The sequence below is a fragment of the Carcharhinus amblyrhynchos genome, chromosome 10 (assembly GCF_965287045.1).
Source record: "Carcharhinus amblyrhynchos chromosome 10, sCarAmb.v2.hapA, whole genome shotgun sequence".
NCBI lineage: Eukaryota > Metazoa > Chordata > Chondrichthyes > Carcharhiniformes > Carcharhinidae > Carcharhinus > Carcharhinus amblyrhynchos.
Window position 1 is genome coordinate 63,780,939 of NC_137333.1, and position 16,526 is coordinate 63,797,464.

The 16,526-nt window shown below is 40.1% G+C and overlaps 1 protein-coding gene across 2 annotated transcripts in view; it reads left to right on the forward strand.

Moving 5' to 3' along the window:
• Positions 1-16,526, forward strand: part of LOC145349000 (LIM and senescent cell antigen-like-containing domain protein 1) — a 142,146-nt gene that overhangs the window by 21,969 nt on the left and 103,651 nt on the right. Inside the window, exon 1 of one of the 2 annotated variants that reach the window (XM_080197190.1) lies at positions 15,927-16,017. The exons of the other annotated variant lie outside the window; for it this stretch is intronic. The gene's annotated coding sequence lies outside the window, so the exon portion shown is untranslated. Of the gene's footprint in view, positions 1-15,926; positions 16,018-16,526 lie in introns of those variants that run through there. 2 annotated transcript variants of the gene reach the window in all.

The following is a 16,526-nucleotide window of genomic DNA, read 5'->3' on the forward strand; positions in this document are numbered from 1 at the left end:
AATTGTAGAAGTATTAATGTGAAGAGATTTACCTATTGCCAATTTAAATTATTCATAAATTTAATAGAGGTCATTTTGCAAAGGTGTCTCTTGCTTGAATAAAAATAAAGTGATTTCCTGGAGAAACAAAAGCTGTGTTTGCAATCATGGTGCTTTGTGCTTTCATGGTCACAACTACACAGGAAGGAGCCTGTGGAAAATAAAACATGAAGCTGACATTTACTGGATTGTGGCTAACGGCCAAAATCAGATAATGAAAGCATGGCCGTATAGAGTTGAATATTTCAGCTAAACAGTGGCTAGTCCTGTCCAGTATCTAAGCGACAACATTTCGACAGGATTTTTGTGGAACTGTCATTTGTAAAGTCAATTTACTAAAAGGACTGTCTTTGATCTATTTAGATTGTGAACCCTTTTGAGGTCAGCATCTTTCATTAAATTTCAACATCGACCATTTTGAATTATTCTAGTAGATGCATTGGAGTGAGTTTGATTTTTCTGCATTTGACTAATGAAATACAATGTGAAATATCTGAGTACATTTTTGAATATAATTAACTGGGAGGCATGATTAAACAGGTCAGTTACTGAGCAATTTTTATTCAGTGTTGGCACAAGGCAACCTATCTTCTACATTAACTTAACATGCTTCAAGACATGTGTACCTTGTTCACCCTGTGAGGCAAAGGTGACCATGTTCTGTAATGTTTGGCAAGGTTCCAGTGGGAACATAGGTGGCTGCTACGGTTGATCTGTGCCTGTAGGGTCCTGCTGCAAACAGGACAGGATACCACAGACTCTACTGAGTTTTAGACAGGTTGCTTTCTTGGGATTTCCTCTCCTGTATTTTCTCTCCATTTTTAATATGCACTTGCTTTTGAAGGTTGTATTAGTTGATGCTTCTCCTATGACTCAAAGTTGATATCAAAGCACCAAAGTAAAGTCTTCAGTGTTTCCTTGTTGTGTTCCTTTGACTGCCATTGGGCGTATTCCAGATTTAAGTTCTCTAAAGAAGATTCAGTTTACTAAATAAGTGTCGGGCAATTTCCTGCATGAACAGCCCAACTCAGTTGTGACCATCTTAGTATGGTGTGAATGCTTGGTATGCCAGGTTGGCTGAGCACCTCTGTGCCTGGTATTTTGTCCTGTTATTTGATACTCAAGCTTGTGAAAGCAGCCCAAGTGGAAGTGGTTGAGTATCTTAGCATGATGCTAGTACACAGTGCAAGTCTCATATATATTAGGTAGGGCTATTGCTCTATGGCTCTGGTAGGCAGACTTCATGTTCTTCATTTCTGGACTGATGTTCAAAGTTTGCTAAAGACTACACTAGTTCTTGCAATTCTTGCACATATCTCATTATTTAGTGAATCATAAGGAAATGTTACAAAACCTATTTATTAGCTTCACTTAGTAATGGACTATCCACATGCTTTGGCATAAATTGATACTGGGTTTACCTTCACAATTATTGGGATACCTGGTGAGAGAAAAGTTATTTTGGTACTTGTGTTAACTGTTGTTGCCAGGCCTTGGACTGTTGTTCCCAGGCCTCGACCAGACTGGGAATAGAAGGATACAAATGGATGGTCTAGTTAGGAACACATGATTGGTGCTTGGAGGGCCAAAGGGCCTGTTCCTATGCTGTGTTGTTCTTTGTTCCTACCGGTTAGTTGAAAACACCTGCCCAGGATGTTCTCGCTGGACATTTTATTTTGAAGTCAGCATGCCTTGGAAGCAGACAGTGAAAGAAGGCTGTTTTTCTCTCACTCCCTTTGTGTTGCCTGAAGTGAGAGTGACTTCAACCAGATAATTCTCATCTCAGTATAATTCACCCGTATTTTGAAAGCCTGCAAATCTATGACAAGTGACAGCTATCGAAGATAGTGGGCAGAATTTTCTTATCCCATCTGCCATGGAAATCGTGGTGGATGGGGGTGAACTATGCAAAGTCCATTGACTCTGAGCAGAATTTTCCAGTCTTGGGGCGAGTGCAGCTGGAAAATCCCACAGTGTTTCATCAAAGATCTATCTGAAAGGATTTCCAAGTTTACTGTCACCAGAACTCTGTCAGATTAACAGCTATGAGACATTTTCAAACTTTTGCCATCTTATGGCATTCCCTTCCTTTAACCTCTTTGGACACCTTATTTGTCTCATCCTTTAGTGTATGCAAGTGTGAGTTTGTTGAAAAAAGCCTGGTTAAGGTTTCTCATGTTGAGTGGGATTTGCCGGCTGTGTTCACCCAAGACCAGAAAATCCCACCTGAGGTCAATGGACTATTGATGATCCGTCCCCCACCTGTTAGGATTCCTGTGGCAGGTGTGATAGGAAAATTCTGTCCATTGACTATAGCAATAACAAAGATAAACAGTTGGTCATTTTGGTGGGTGAATTAACTTTTGCATTATGTTGTGACCTGTAAGCAGTGAGACTAGCATTAACTGTACTACTACTATCCACGTCCCATAGTAGTTCTAATCTAATGGAATGAAGAGGCAAATAGTATTATCCCAGCCATTGGCACTGGGTATTACCATTGCTCTAAAACTAATCAAGTAGTGGCATTGGCACAAATTATGGAGATGGAGAACAGGAAAAGGTCATTTAGCCCTTTTGACCTGTTCTGCCATTTGAGAAATCATAATATTCTGCCATCACCACATCCCTGCCTATGTCACATATTCCATGATACTTTTGGTTCACAAAAATCTTATCAGTCTCAGATTTAAAGTTAATAATTGACCCACCATCAATTACTGTTTGGGAAAGAGTGTTCCAGGTGTCCCCCAAACCCTTTGTGCACAGAGCTGTTTCCTAATTCTACCGTCCGAAAGGTCTAACTTTTTTGACCGTGACAGGAATTTTACTGCCCTGCCTGCCACGGAATCAGACCTGGCGAGGGGCGGACAGTGGAAATATTTGTTGACCTCGGGCGGGTTTTTACGGTTTCAGGACAAGCGAAGCCATAAAATCCTGCCCTGTGTTCAATCCTACACGCTTCCAAACAATGGAAATCGTTTTTTCTCTATCTACCCCAGGTGTTTCCCCTCAATATCTTAGAAATTTCAATCAAACTACCCTTTTCTAAATTCTGGGAACTATAATTCCAAATTGTTTAATGCCTCTTTGCAATTTAACCCTTGGACTCCAGATAATGTTTTGGCAAATTCTCATTGCGCTCCCTCCAAAGTAAATATACCCTTCCTAATGTGTGCTACCTGGAGAATCTCTCAGTAGTACAGGTGTTGTCTAACCAAGGCTTTACGTGGCTGAATCATATCTTCCTCTTACGATCTAGTCTTCTAAATGTACAGGCAAGCACTTTTTTCTGTATCTGTTCATGTTATTTTAATAATGCATGTATACAAACCCAAAGTCTCTTTGGACCTCCGCTGGTTTTAGCTTCCGTCAAGATCGTTTTTCTTTCTTTTGTCAATCCAAAGTCTCATTGTTGCCAATGTTCAAATCCGTTACCACATTTTGTCAACTCAATCTTTTAATAATCTATTTGGAATTTTGTTTTTATCTGCATTTTGTGTCAGTTATTTCCTAACTGTTGGAAGGTGAAAAACATTGAAAGCCCAAAAAGATTTGGGGTTCATATACATATGTTGTTAAAGTATCATGTATTGGACGTGCGGCTTTCTATCCCATCGTCTTAGTTGTTAAAAAATATGATGGATAGTTCAGACCTCACCACAGATCCTTGGAGGACACCACTAGTTACATTGTGGGGATAGGGTCTGAATGAGATAGTTGTTGGTGCAGGCTTGACAGGCCGAATGGCTTCCTTCTGCGCTGTAGGGGTGTTGTGATATTTTTCTGCTGCTACTTAGATCAATAATCAATTCTGTGAACAGGTTCCAGTCTGTTATGAGGATTATAGCAAATGCCCTATGAAAGTCCATATAAGCATTCATCAACATTTGCCTGTCACTATTTTGTTCAACTTTTTAAAAAAAATCAGATTATTCAGGCGTGACCTATCTTTTGCAACATCTGTGCTTGCTTTCTTTTATCACCTGAAAATGTTCAAGCTTTTTATTCACTCTATCCTTAATTTATAGGTTCTATTTCCGGTTCTTGGATGATAGGCTTAACTGGTCCAAAAGTCCCTGCCTGCCCTTAAGTGTAGTGACATGCAGTTTTCCAATCAATTTTCAAATAGTTCCCAAATGTGGGGAATATTGGAAGGTTACAGTTAGGGTATCTACAATGTTCTCTCATATTCCCTTTAAATCCTGGGATGGAAAGCATCTGATCCTGGGGATAAGTAACTGACTTCCTGCATGCATGTGTGGATGAGATCTTGGAGTCTGCAAAACGGGGTAAATTATTTTCACCCTACTGTACTGAATGCTGTCTCAAATGAAAGAATTCCAATTTGAAGTTTTGCTTTGTGAGACCCTTTCTACTGTGTGGTGGTATAATGGTGTAAGTAATAAATACTATGTAGTTTTATTACCTAAATAAGAATATGATCATGAGTCAAATTTATGACTATTAATTTTAAACAGTTGCAGATTTAGGCAATGTGAATAGGTCTCCAGTGTTATAAGTTGGCTTAGTTTTTGTGTTTCCTGCTGCACTCATTGTATGTACTTGCATCAATTACAAATACGTCAATAGGATTGTGTTAGTTCTAAGACATTTCAATATGATGACAAGTAACTTGATTGTTCTGAAAGCTAATTCTAAACAAAGTATTATTGAATTTAATGTATGGACTTTTGTTACACGTGTCAACTTGGTCGAATCTCTACACACTCAGCTTTTTAAAGTTTTTCTTTATAGTTTATTTATTAGTTTCACAAGTAGGCTTACATTAACATTGCAATGAAGTTACTGTGAAAATCCCTTAGTCGTCTCACTGCGGCGCTTGTTCGGGTATACTAAGGGAGAATTTAGCATGGCCAATGCACCTAACCAACTCCTCTTTGAGTGTGGAAAGAAACTGGAGGACCTGGTGGAAACCAATGCAGGCATGGGGAGAATGTGCAGATTCGCACAGATAGTGACCCAAGCTGGGAATGAAATGTTTTGGAAACCTCCAGAAAAGTTTTTTAAGAAAATTGCAAAATTTTGTCCAGATCTTTTTGTCTCACCTATTGTGTTCCACGTTTTAATTATTATTATACTTTACTTTTGGGACTTACAATTGTTGTAACACGCTGTTATGGGATATCAAAATACAAATACCAAACTAAGTAGCTGCATGTATATACAAAGAAATACTTTCACAAACACTGATACACATTTTTTGGAAGAAAGAATTTGATCATTTAAGTGTTTTCTTAAAATTTCACCAATAGCTTGATTTCCAAAATTTTCTTTGATTGTGGTGTGCTTCTTGTAGTGTGATTTAACAATAAAATTCTCATTCATTTCCATGAAATTTAAACTTGAAGCATTGAATTTACATCTGCTTGTAGACTGTTGCGAAATACTTGTACTTCAAAGTTAACTTTTTTCTCCCTTAACTGCTGTTGATCTGACAAGTTGCACAATTCAATTGATGTTTTTAGTTGACAATTAGTTTCATTTACATAATTTCAATGCTGTGCCAAAGCTATAAATGTTGCAAAGTAGTCTGCTCGTGCTTGGATTGGTTGTTTGGGTCCTGTCTGCAGAAGGTTCCTGATTGTTGCAATAATGTATGAACACCGCCCTGTCTACAAACTGCGCCTGAGACTTTGAAACCTGTCACATTATCTCTTACCTGTCTCTGTTTAAACCAACATGTTTATCCTAATCTTTGCATGTGTAACCTGAATTCCCTTTGTTCGTTCATAAGAACATAAGAAATAGGAGCAGGAGTAGGCCATCTAGCCCTTCGAGCCTGCCCCGCCATTCAGTAAGATCATGGCTGATCTGTCGTGACTCAGTTCCACCATCCCGCCCTCTCCCCATAACCCTTAATCCTCCCTCTTATCAAAAACCCATCAACCCGCGTCTTAAAAATATTTAGCGAGGCAGCCTCCACCACTTCAACGGGCAGAGAATTCCAGAGATTCACCACCCTTTGAGTGAAGAAGTTCCTCCTCAACTCTGTTCTAAACCGCCCCCCCCCCTTTATCTTGAGGCTGTGCCCCCTAGTCCTACTGTCTTTTTTGAGCGGGAAGAGTCTCTCCACCTCTATCCTATCCATCCCATTCATCATCTTATACGTCTCAATGAGATCTCCCCATATTCTTCTAAACTCCAACGAGTACAAGCCTAGTTTATTCAGCCTCTCCTCATAGCTCAACCCCCTCAACTCCGGTATCAGCCTAGTAAACCTCCTCTGCACTCCCTCCAAGGCCAAAATATCTTTGCACAGGTGCGGCGCCCAAAACTGCACACAGTACTCCAGCTGCGGCCTCACCAATGCCCTATACAGCTGCAGCAAGACCTCCCTACTTTTATATTCAATCCCCCTCGCTATGAAGGCCAGCATCCCATTCACCTTCCTGACCACCTGCTGCACCTGCAAGCTGGGATTTTGCGACTCATGAACAAGGACCCCGAGGTCCCTCTGCACCGTCGCCTGCTGCAGTTTTTCGCCCCGTAAGTAATAGCCCTTCCTACCATTATTCCTACCAAAGTGGACCACCTCACACTTGCCAACATTAAATTCCATTTGCCATTTCATGACTCATTTTAGCTCCCGTTCTTGAAATGAATCCAATATCTCTTATCGATGCCGCCACAATTACCCCTTTCCCCACCCTCACCAGACCCTTCCCTCTCAGTTCCATCTCTTCCTGCTGCGTTGAGACATGCCATCTTCCATTCCTTCTTTCCTTGGGCATTTTGTTTCCCCCAGCTATATCCCAAGTCATCATTGTTTCTTAGTACTGCTGCTATCTTGGGCTTGAATCCCTCTTTGGTAAGTCTGCAGCTCTCTGCCTTTTCCTGCACTATCAAACCATTTAAGGCTTCCTTGTGAGCAGCACCCTGTAGCAGCCCCAGACTCCTTTTTTAAGCTTCTTCCTTTGTACACTTGGTGCAGGCGCTAATCTCACCAACCCCATTCTACCCTATTCGGCACCTGGCTAACTCCTCAGATTCTACCAGCTGAACAATCACGATGGATTTTCCTCCAGAAATTGTCTATTCACCGACAGAGAAGGCTGTTACCATCCCTGATTTAAGGTTTGAGGGCATCCCTAGTTCCTTTTTTTCCCCAGGCCTCCTGCAGTGCCATGATAGGCCACCAACCCTGATGCAGCACGGAGCTGCAGGAGACGGACGGAAACAATAAATCCAGACACGTAGACTTTTTTCCAACATTTTAGAGCAGTTGACACAGCATTGAAATTATGTAAATGAAACTAATTGTCAACTAAACGTCAACTGGATTGTGCAATTTGTCAGCTCCCATCTCATACTAATTAAAGATGTTACTTTTTTAGTGATGCATAAAGCATACTGCACCAACATGACATGATTTGTGAGTTTCTAGCCACCTTGTCTGAATTATGCAGCTTATCAGTGTTGAATTTCAGCATTGTGTTATGCACTCTGTTTTAAAAAATCAGACTGATCCCTACTTGATCAGCATCAGTGTTTTGTGCTTGTATGAAGTTGTAGAATGACAACTGTCTTGCAAGCTGTTGATGAATTCACAGTTTCAGGTGGGAATGTTGTTTCCATAGTATTCCAATTTTGTTTCCAATTGCTCTATGGTTTTGGACTGATAAACTACAATTAAAAACATGTTAACATTGAAGCTGGAGGAAAACCTACAGCTGGTTATCAAACTTCCTTTTCTCTGCCATGACATTGTATTGTTTGTGTCCCTTTTACTTACTAATATTAAAATAGACCAGGTGCAAAGTACACACCAGGGTTTGTTGTGCTACGTACATGGCATGTAGGAAATATGTCTTTCCTGTTTCCTCTGGACTTCAGAGAGGTAACATGCCACCAGTGACACAAAAGGATATGTGACTGTGGGAACAGGGGGCAATATTGGCGAGAATACAATCAGATAGGCATTGTGTTTTTTAGACATTGTATAATGGAGTGAATTACAAATTACAGACTGTGCATTCTCATTGGGCTATGATTTGCTACGGCAGTAACCTGCCCATGCCCATTTCGCCTCAGTGATATTTTGCACCACAGGATTAGTACTACTGCCTCACAACGCCAGTGACCTGGGTTCAATTTCGGCCTTGGGCCGCTGTCTGTGTGGAGTTTGCACATTCTGCCAGTGTCTGCATGGGTTTCCCCCAGCTGCTCCAGTTTCCTCCCACAGTCCAAAGATGTGTGGGTTATGCTAAGTTGCCCCTTAGTATCAGGGAACTAGCAAAGTAACTATGTGGGGTTAAGTGGGTTAGGGACTGGGTGGGATTGCTGTTGGTGCAAGCTTGATAGGCTCAATGGCCTTCTTCTGCACTATAGTGATTCTATGATAACAGTGCAGCGAGAGAAAATGACTATTTGGGCTTTGAGCAGACTGAGGCTGTGAAATAAAGGACTAAGTAGGAAGTATAGATCAGAGTAGGTGAATTCAATCAATTCAAGTAGAGAAAGAGAAATTCGGAGAGGAAAAAATTAGGATTGAAAGAAAAACAAAAGGTTTTGAAACACAAGTTTTCATTTTCAATTTAAAGTTTAAAAAAGACTCCAACTATAATTTAAAGCCTTCAGGATTGTTCATTTTCAGATGCCAGATAGGTTTATTGGTGCTAATTAAAATCCCTTTGTTAAAATAATCCAATTAATTTTTTTAGGATCTTTAATATGTAACTCCAATCTATAGCTTCAAATCAGGCCTGGCTCTGTGATTTACTTCAGACCTGCTCTAACTTTTTGTAATTTTAATTTGTATGTACCATGCAAATACAGCAACTTAATTCCACTTGATGGATTTCAGTGGTACAGTGAAATGAGAACCAGATAGCAAAATGATTTTTTTGTAAATCTAACTTGAGTGGTGCATGTTGGAGAAAAGCATTAGGATTTCCATGAGGTACCCTTGTAGTTGTAACATTTGTGCTATTAGTCTCCCCATTAATTGGATCAAAAATTATAAGCCAATATATCTTCGACTAGCTGCACAGATTGCCATCCTGTTTTGCTGCCTTCAGTTTGTGTGTAGAATATGACACAACCGTAAATGTTTTTAGAAATGACGAGTCTCTTTGAACCAATGATAACTTCCCAGATCAGTCCTTTTCCGATCCTACCCTATGTTTGAACTTACTTTATTATAATGCAAAATCTGCATTGATGGGAATTAGTGTTACATTACTTAGAAAATTATTTCTTTAAAAGGTTAGCCTTTGGTCACCTGAATATGGCATCCATTCAAGGCATTAGATAATTGTGTTTGCACAAGTCCTATATTAGATAGTTTGTTTTATCTTAGGCACACATGCACATACAAGTATACGTGTTACTGGCAACATTACCACGTTTCTTCCCATTGGCTAGACAAGGGAGTGAATGTATTTGTCAGCTGTGGGGCAATATGTTATGAATTCCAATTCTACATGCTTCGGAGAAACAAATCAGAAAGTTCTTGTTATGTTGTTTGCTGATTAAGCACAGTAGTTTAAATTCAAACTATTTAGCAGTTCTCTTTTGTGTTCTTATTGATCATTTCTTAGACAACATTGTGGCCCACAATCCAGGTCCCTTATGGGTGGTTGCTGAGTTTTAGTTTTATCTGATGTTTATTCTGTTCTCCCCTGGAGATGGAGAAGGATTGGGGTCCAGTTAACAATGCATGTTTCCAGGAGGGTTATGAACCCTCTGAACATTGCTCCATCCTGCCTATCTATCTATTTTAACACTATGTTAGTCTTCAAAGCCAATTTTCTCTTTATGTACTACAGTTTTTCTTCTGTACTTTCTGTAAGTGGAGCATGCCTGAGTATGATCCAGAAGCTGCATTTTAATTTTATTTATTATTGTCTCAATAGGCTTATATTAAGCAATGAAGTTACTGTGAAAATCCCCTAGTCATTGCATTCCAGCGTCTGCTCAAGTACACCAAGGGAGAATTTAGTACGGCCAATGCACCTAACTAGCACATCTTTTGCACTGTGGGAGGAAACTGGAACAGCAGGAAACCCACACAAACATGGGGAGAATGTGCAGACTCCGCATAGACAGTGGCCCAAGCTAGGAATCAAACCTGGGTCCCTGGTGGTATGAGCCAGCAGTGCTAATAACTGTGCCATATGCTGCCCTGAAGCTATACTTATTCAAGAGTCAAGAAACAAGAGAAAGACTCATTTAAACACCAAAGACGTTTCAAGGCCACAAGCTGACGTCTATTGCCAAAGCCCTGAGTTATGAGGAAATACTGCGACAATTTTGGTTAGCCTTTCAGAAATTTCATTTCCAGGCTATCTTACAAAGGCACCAAAAAATTTTTGTTTCCGTAATGATTAATCCAAAATATGTGTTCATGTTAAAATGGAGAGTGAGACAGGAAGGCACAGGTTCAAAACAGTGGAAGGTAAATTTTAAGATGGATGTGAAAAAGTTCCTCTTCATACACAATAATCAATATTTGAAATGTAGCGCTAATGCGACCACACACCCACACCATTTAAGAAATAATTAATTTCAGCAATAGGTGGTCTCTACTCATTTTCTCGATAGAAATAAGAAATAGGAGCAGGAGTAGGCCATCTGGCCCTTCGAGCCTGCCCCGCCATTCAATAAGATCATGGCTGATCTGTCGTGGCTCAGTTCCACTTTCCGGCCCTCTCCCCATAACCCTTAATCCCCTCTCTTATCAAAAACCCATCAACCCGCTTCTTGAAAATATTTAGCGAGGCAGCCTCCACCACTTCAACGGGCAGAGAATTCCAGAGATTCACCACCCTTTGAGTGAAGAAGTTCCTCCTCAACTCCGTTCTAAAACGCCCCCCCTTTATCTTGAGGCTGTGCCCCCTAGTCCTACTGTCTTTTTTGAGCGGGAAGAGTCTCTCCACCTCTATCCTATCCATCCCATTCATCATCTTATACGTCTCAAAGAGATCTCCCCATATTCTTCTAAACTCCAACGAGTACAAGCCTAGTTCATTCAGCCTCTCCTCATAGCTCAACCCCTTCAACTCCGGTATCAGCCTAGTAAACCTCCTCTGCACTCCCTCCAAGGCCAAAATATCTTTGCGCAGGTGCGGCGCCCAAAACTGCACTCCAGCTGCGGCCTCACCAATGCCCTATACAGCTGCAGCAAGACCTCCCTACTTTTATATTCAATCCCCTTCGCTATGAAGGCCAGCATCCCATTCGCCTTCCTGACCACCTGCTGCACCTGCAAGCTGGGTTTTTGCGACTCATGCACAAGGACCCCGAGGTCCCTCTGCACTGTCGCCTGCTGCAGTTTTTTGCCACGTAAGATAGAAGAACATAAGAACTAGGAGCAGAAGTAGGCCATCTGGCTCCTTGAGCCTGCTTCGCCATTAAATAAGATCATGGCTGATCTTTTTGTGGACTCAGCTCCACTTACCCTCCTGCACACCAAAATCCTTAATTCCTTTACAGTTCAAAAATTTGTCCTTGCCTTAAAAACATTCATTGGAGATAGCCTCAACTGCTTCACTGGGCAGGGAATTCCACCGGTGATATGATCTGGCAGTACATTGGCTATGCCAATTGCTGTACGAGAATATCGCATTTTAAGTATTAGGTATGCTCCTGGAAACCATTACTGAGATCAGAACTAATATTGAAGCAAGTTTTCCAATTCAAATGTATGTAATATCTGGAGCTACGTCCCCAGCCCATGATTTTTGACCCCAATATGTAACTAAAGATGAAATAAATAAAATGTATTCCAGGTGATGTGGCAAAGAATCAAAACAAACAGGCTTTGTTTTTCTAATTGTTCTGTAATCGGTTAATAAGTCGGAGGCCACTGCTTATACACATACTGCTGATCAGGACGCTGATTTCTTTTTCCTGTGGTGCCAGTAACTGCTCTCCAGCTGATGAGAGCACTGGTCAGCAGTGTTTTTCTCCTGATGCTTTGCTTGATGATCACGCTGCAAGCTGTGAAGTGCTTCAGCAAGTACTTAGAAATCCAAAACATGGTGTTGGTGATCAGGGTTGGAGCCACTGGACTTCTGGTTGACTTCCTGGGATTCCCCTCCCCAAGCTGGAGATATGTGAGCTGTCCAACTGAATGTCTGAATGGCCTTTGGTCACTCCTCTGCCAGCAGAACCGTGGCCATAGAACATGCAGAGCCCTTGGCATTGATCCAGCCAAATGTGTTCTGGACCGTTGACTGGAGGAGCGGAGGCTGGAGTTCACTGCAGGTTTGAGGTGAGTAGCCTGTAAGTCGGTGGAAGGAGAGATAAATTGTTACAGTGCAAAAGCAATGGTATCTGATAGCATGTTGAAAGAGGATGACAGGGGAGAGATGAAAACCAGAGAAAAGGGAAACAGCCTTTTCACTCTCTCACCCAGCCAATAACTGTGCAGATGATTACAAAAAAAACCTTTGCACCTGTAAAGAGGAATTTTCGGAGGTGTCCCCCTTGGGGTGCCCTGTATTTTGTTGAACCTCACTCAACGAATACATAGACTGCGAAAGATAGTATATAGTTAAAGAATGAAAAGGAATTCATTTGCTAATGCATGCATCAGGAGAGAGACACAGTCAATGAGGGTTGACTGTCCTCTGTGAGCTAATATTGAGGTAAAATTATTATATTATTCTGAACATTTCACTATCTCACCCAGTCATGTCTGTTAGACTGGAGGGCCTAATCACAACATGACTCATTATTTTCAATAACATTCTATCTGTCACAGGAATAAGAGTTGAGCTTATTGCCCATGTAGGTTCCTTCCCCTTTACCTAAGAAACCTAACCCACATTATTGCTAGTAACCAATTTTTAATTGGCAAAAGGAGCCACTCTTTCGCTGGAATTGGGGCCTCCTTTATCATCTTGAGAGACTGCTCTAACCTCGCTAACCATGAATGAATTTACTCCCTTAAATAGCAAGCCTAAGATACGACTTGTTTTCGCATGTCCAGAAACAGTTAAGAGAACCTGCCTTTCTATGCTCCATTGTACTAAAAGAAGTTGGTTTGTCTACCACTGTTTGCCATTGTGCTGCATTCAGAACGAAGTTGGCCAAGGCACACGATACATATATATTGAAAAATACAGTTTAAGCTTATTTACTTTGTTAATTTTGGTTATACAGTTTATAATACCTTTGCATATTTTGTTCCAGGCACATTGTGAATTCTCTCTCTCTTTTCTTATATATATGGCACTTTATATTTACCTTAACCTAGTTGACTTATTATAGTAAAACTAAAATGAAGGGCCTCATACTAAGAATTCTGTACTATCCCTCATTAGCATCCTGTTCCCAACTACTTTATAATGGAACAGGTTTGAACAAATGGGAAGTCATTTGTTAACTGTGTAATAATTAAACTATGCTATTCAAAACAATGTAAACCAGGTGCCCATAACATAGGTACTAATTTATAAGAGAATGAGACAGCTCAATAGTAAAATATCGAAATACAGAGCATTTACCAGCTCAAATAACACATATTTACAAATTTAAAAATATAGTGTTTTACGATCCCAGTTGATGTAACTGGATGGAAGGTCCCGGAAAGGAACCATGGCTCAAAAGATTGTAACTTGTTACTTGAATTTTTTTATCAAACATGGAAGAGCACAGTCACAGGACTGCTAATTAGCTTTAACAACAAAAAATTATTAAACATAAAAAAGAATTATAGTACAATACTTTTCTCCTTTTAGCTTAATTAATACATGCAGGTTTTAAGACTAACACGAATGACGCAGTAGGTTTGAAACTGCAGTGGTCTCATTAGCACACAAAATTAGTGTTTGTGGATTTCTCCTCCAAATCACACCCGCCTCCCCCCCACCCCCCAAGATCCCAAGATGATTGTTGTATGAGGGTTTCCAAATCCATTCCCAAAAAACTTTTTAAAAATTTTCTCTCATAGCAACATGTTCACTTAGCAATCCGCATTCCAAAAGCCAGTTCATGTTTTCTAAAAGACCTGTTTGACCAGAGCTTCTGCTCATTTTTAGCAGCAAGTCTGTGCCTGGATTAATCTTTTCAAGGTTTTCACTGTTAGAGCAATTCTAATACCCAGTCACTGTTTTTTAATTTATTAATAGACCATAGTAAGAAAGTTCAAACTTTTGGATTATTTTTAGAAAGCCTTTCTCTGGTTTCCTCACCAATCGATTTCATCTCAACCTTTTCTGGTGTCCCTGAACAGAATTCTGTTCTATTTTCCAGATTCTTATTTCTTCCCTTAGCTCCAGACATTCTGGAAACTTTTTTTCATTTCAGTAGCTTCTTAGCTAGTTGCTCTTCAGATCTTTGATTGTCTGAACCATTTACTCCATTGTAGGGTTTTCTTACAACAAACCTGAAAGTACTGTTTCCTCATTAGCTTCCCCTAGCATTGTTGGGAGAGTGGCTCACTGCTTCATTATTTGTCTCCAACTGCTAATTTTCAGCTAAATCTAAGCACCCATTACAGAAACCCTCTAGTTACTAAGCAACTATTTTTCTTCATGCCATATCTTTCCGAACACAATAATATCTCATCTGGAATTGAAACTAACCCTTACACAGACGAACAGTTTTGTTCTGCATGAAATCTAACTACATTTCCCTTCCAGGCATAGAAACGTTAAGTTGAACTTACACCTTATTCCTCATGTTTACCAATACAAATATAAATTCCTTAAAACTACCTTTGGTTTCCTAACAAATGAAGTATCAGAATTTGGCATTACAAACAAAAACTCTATAATAATAGGTCTTTTAGACAGGAAGTCAATGTAAAGTATCATCTCAAAGTGATGATAAGCACATTCTGTTAAGCTAACATACATGTTTCGCATTTAGTGAACAATCAAAAACTGTTTTATTTCAATGGTTGGTAAAATTAACAGACAGATAAGAAAACACTATTTGAGGGGGTACAGGGGTTTTGAAACTGCGGTGCGAAGACCAGAAGCCTCGGTGTGTCATTATTCCACCAGATATAGAATGCCAGCGCTCCCCATGACAGTAGGTTCATGGGTTTTTATATACTGCTTGGTTCGCTTTAATATATACACGTGTATGCAAGAAAATCTTTACTCTTGCAATAAATAATTTCTAGCAACAGTACAAGAATAAACATGAGTAATTTCCACAGAATTTAGAGACTGCTTTTGAAAGAATTGTGCCAGTTACAGTAAATTTTAATGCAAATATTTGAATTCAAATCATCATTTAAATACAAACTGTTCCTCTTCCACAAAACATATTAGCCTGTCCATCAGTAAATGGCTGGTCTGTTGGTAATTAACAGCCAGTCAGTCCTGTGTGTTTGTGAAAATATAGAGCCTGTAGAAGCAGCTGCAGCAAAACCAAACATGGTGAAATGGTTCTGCGAGAAGTATGTTACCACCATAAAAGAGAAATGAAGAAGTGTCTTCATGCATTTGTTTAAATTATGTCAAAGTTAGGGAATGTGAACCAAGATGTAATTTTACAGAACCCTCGTAAATCAGAATTATGAAATAAGAGCTCCTGAACTTTAAATTGAAGAAAAACTTATGTGACCATTCCTGCAAAATGTTGGCTGTGATACTACCCAACATTCAGGCTGGGGGCAAATGCAGAACAGGAAGAAGCTGTTGCAGTGAATAAGCATATTTATATTAGAAGATGATTGATGTCCGGAAGGTAAAATGTATTCGATTAGCTTGGCAACAGCAGCAATGTCATTTTTTAAATAAATTTGAACGGAAGGTGGAGAGCAATTTTCAAATGTAGATAGGAGCTGACATTTCCCGTATTAGGTGGCAATGTCACAGCGGGGCAGTGCACAGTGAAGTAGGAAGTGGTTTGATGTGTCATCACTAAAGGTTTTACAAAATAACTATATTAAGTCTCAAGATAGAACATGCAAGTAGTTTTGCTGTTAAAAGTATTGGTGCAGTCATTATCCAGTGAAGAATTCGACTGATGAAACTTGAAGCAGCTCTTTGGGTAGTAAGTAGTGTTAAAATTTTCCTCTGACGTTTGCCCAATTAGTACATTAATCACTTTAAATGTACAACAAAATGAATGCTTGTGGTTTGTCATCTCAGTGTACTTGGGTGGTATGGGTGCATCAGTTCAGGCTTTTCAGCCACCTCCCAACTGTTGGATAATTTTAGGAATAATAATAAAATTGGGCAGCATGTTGGCACAGTGGTTAGCATTGCTGCCTCACAGTGCCAGGGACCCAGATTCGATTCCCAGCTTAGGTCACCGTCTGCAAGAGGTTTGCACATTCTCCCCGTGTCTGCGTGGGTTGCCTCCAGATGTTCCAGTTTCCTCCCACAGTCCAAAAGATGTGTGGGTTAGATGGATTGGCCATGCTAAATTGCCCCTTAGTGTCATGGGGAACTAGCTATGGTAAATCATTGGATTATGGGTATAGGGTCTGAGTGGAATTGTGATCAGTGCAGACTCGATGGGCAAATGGCCTCCTTCTGCACTATATGATTCTATGATAA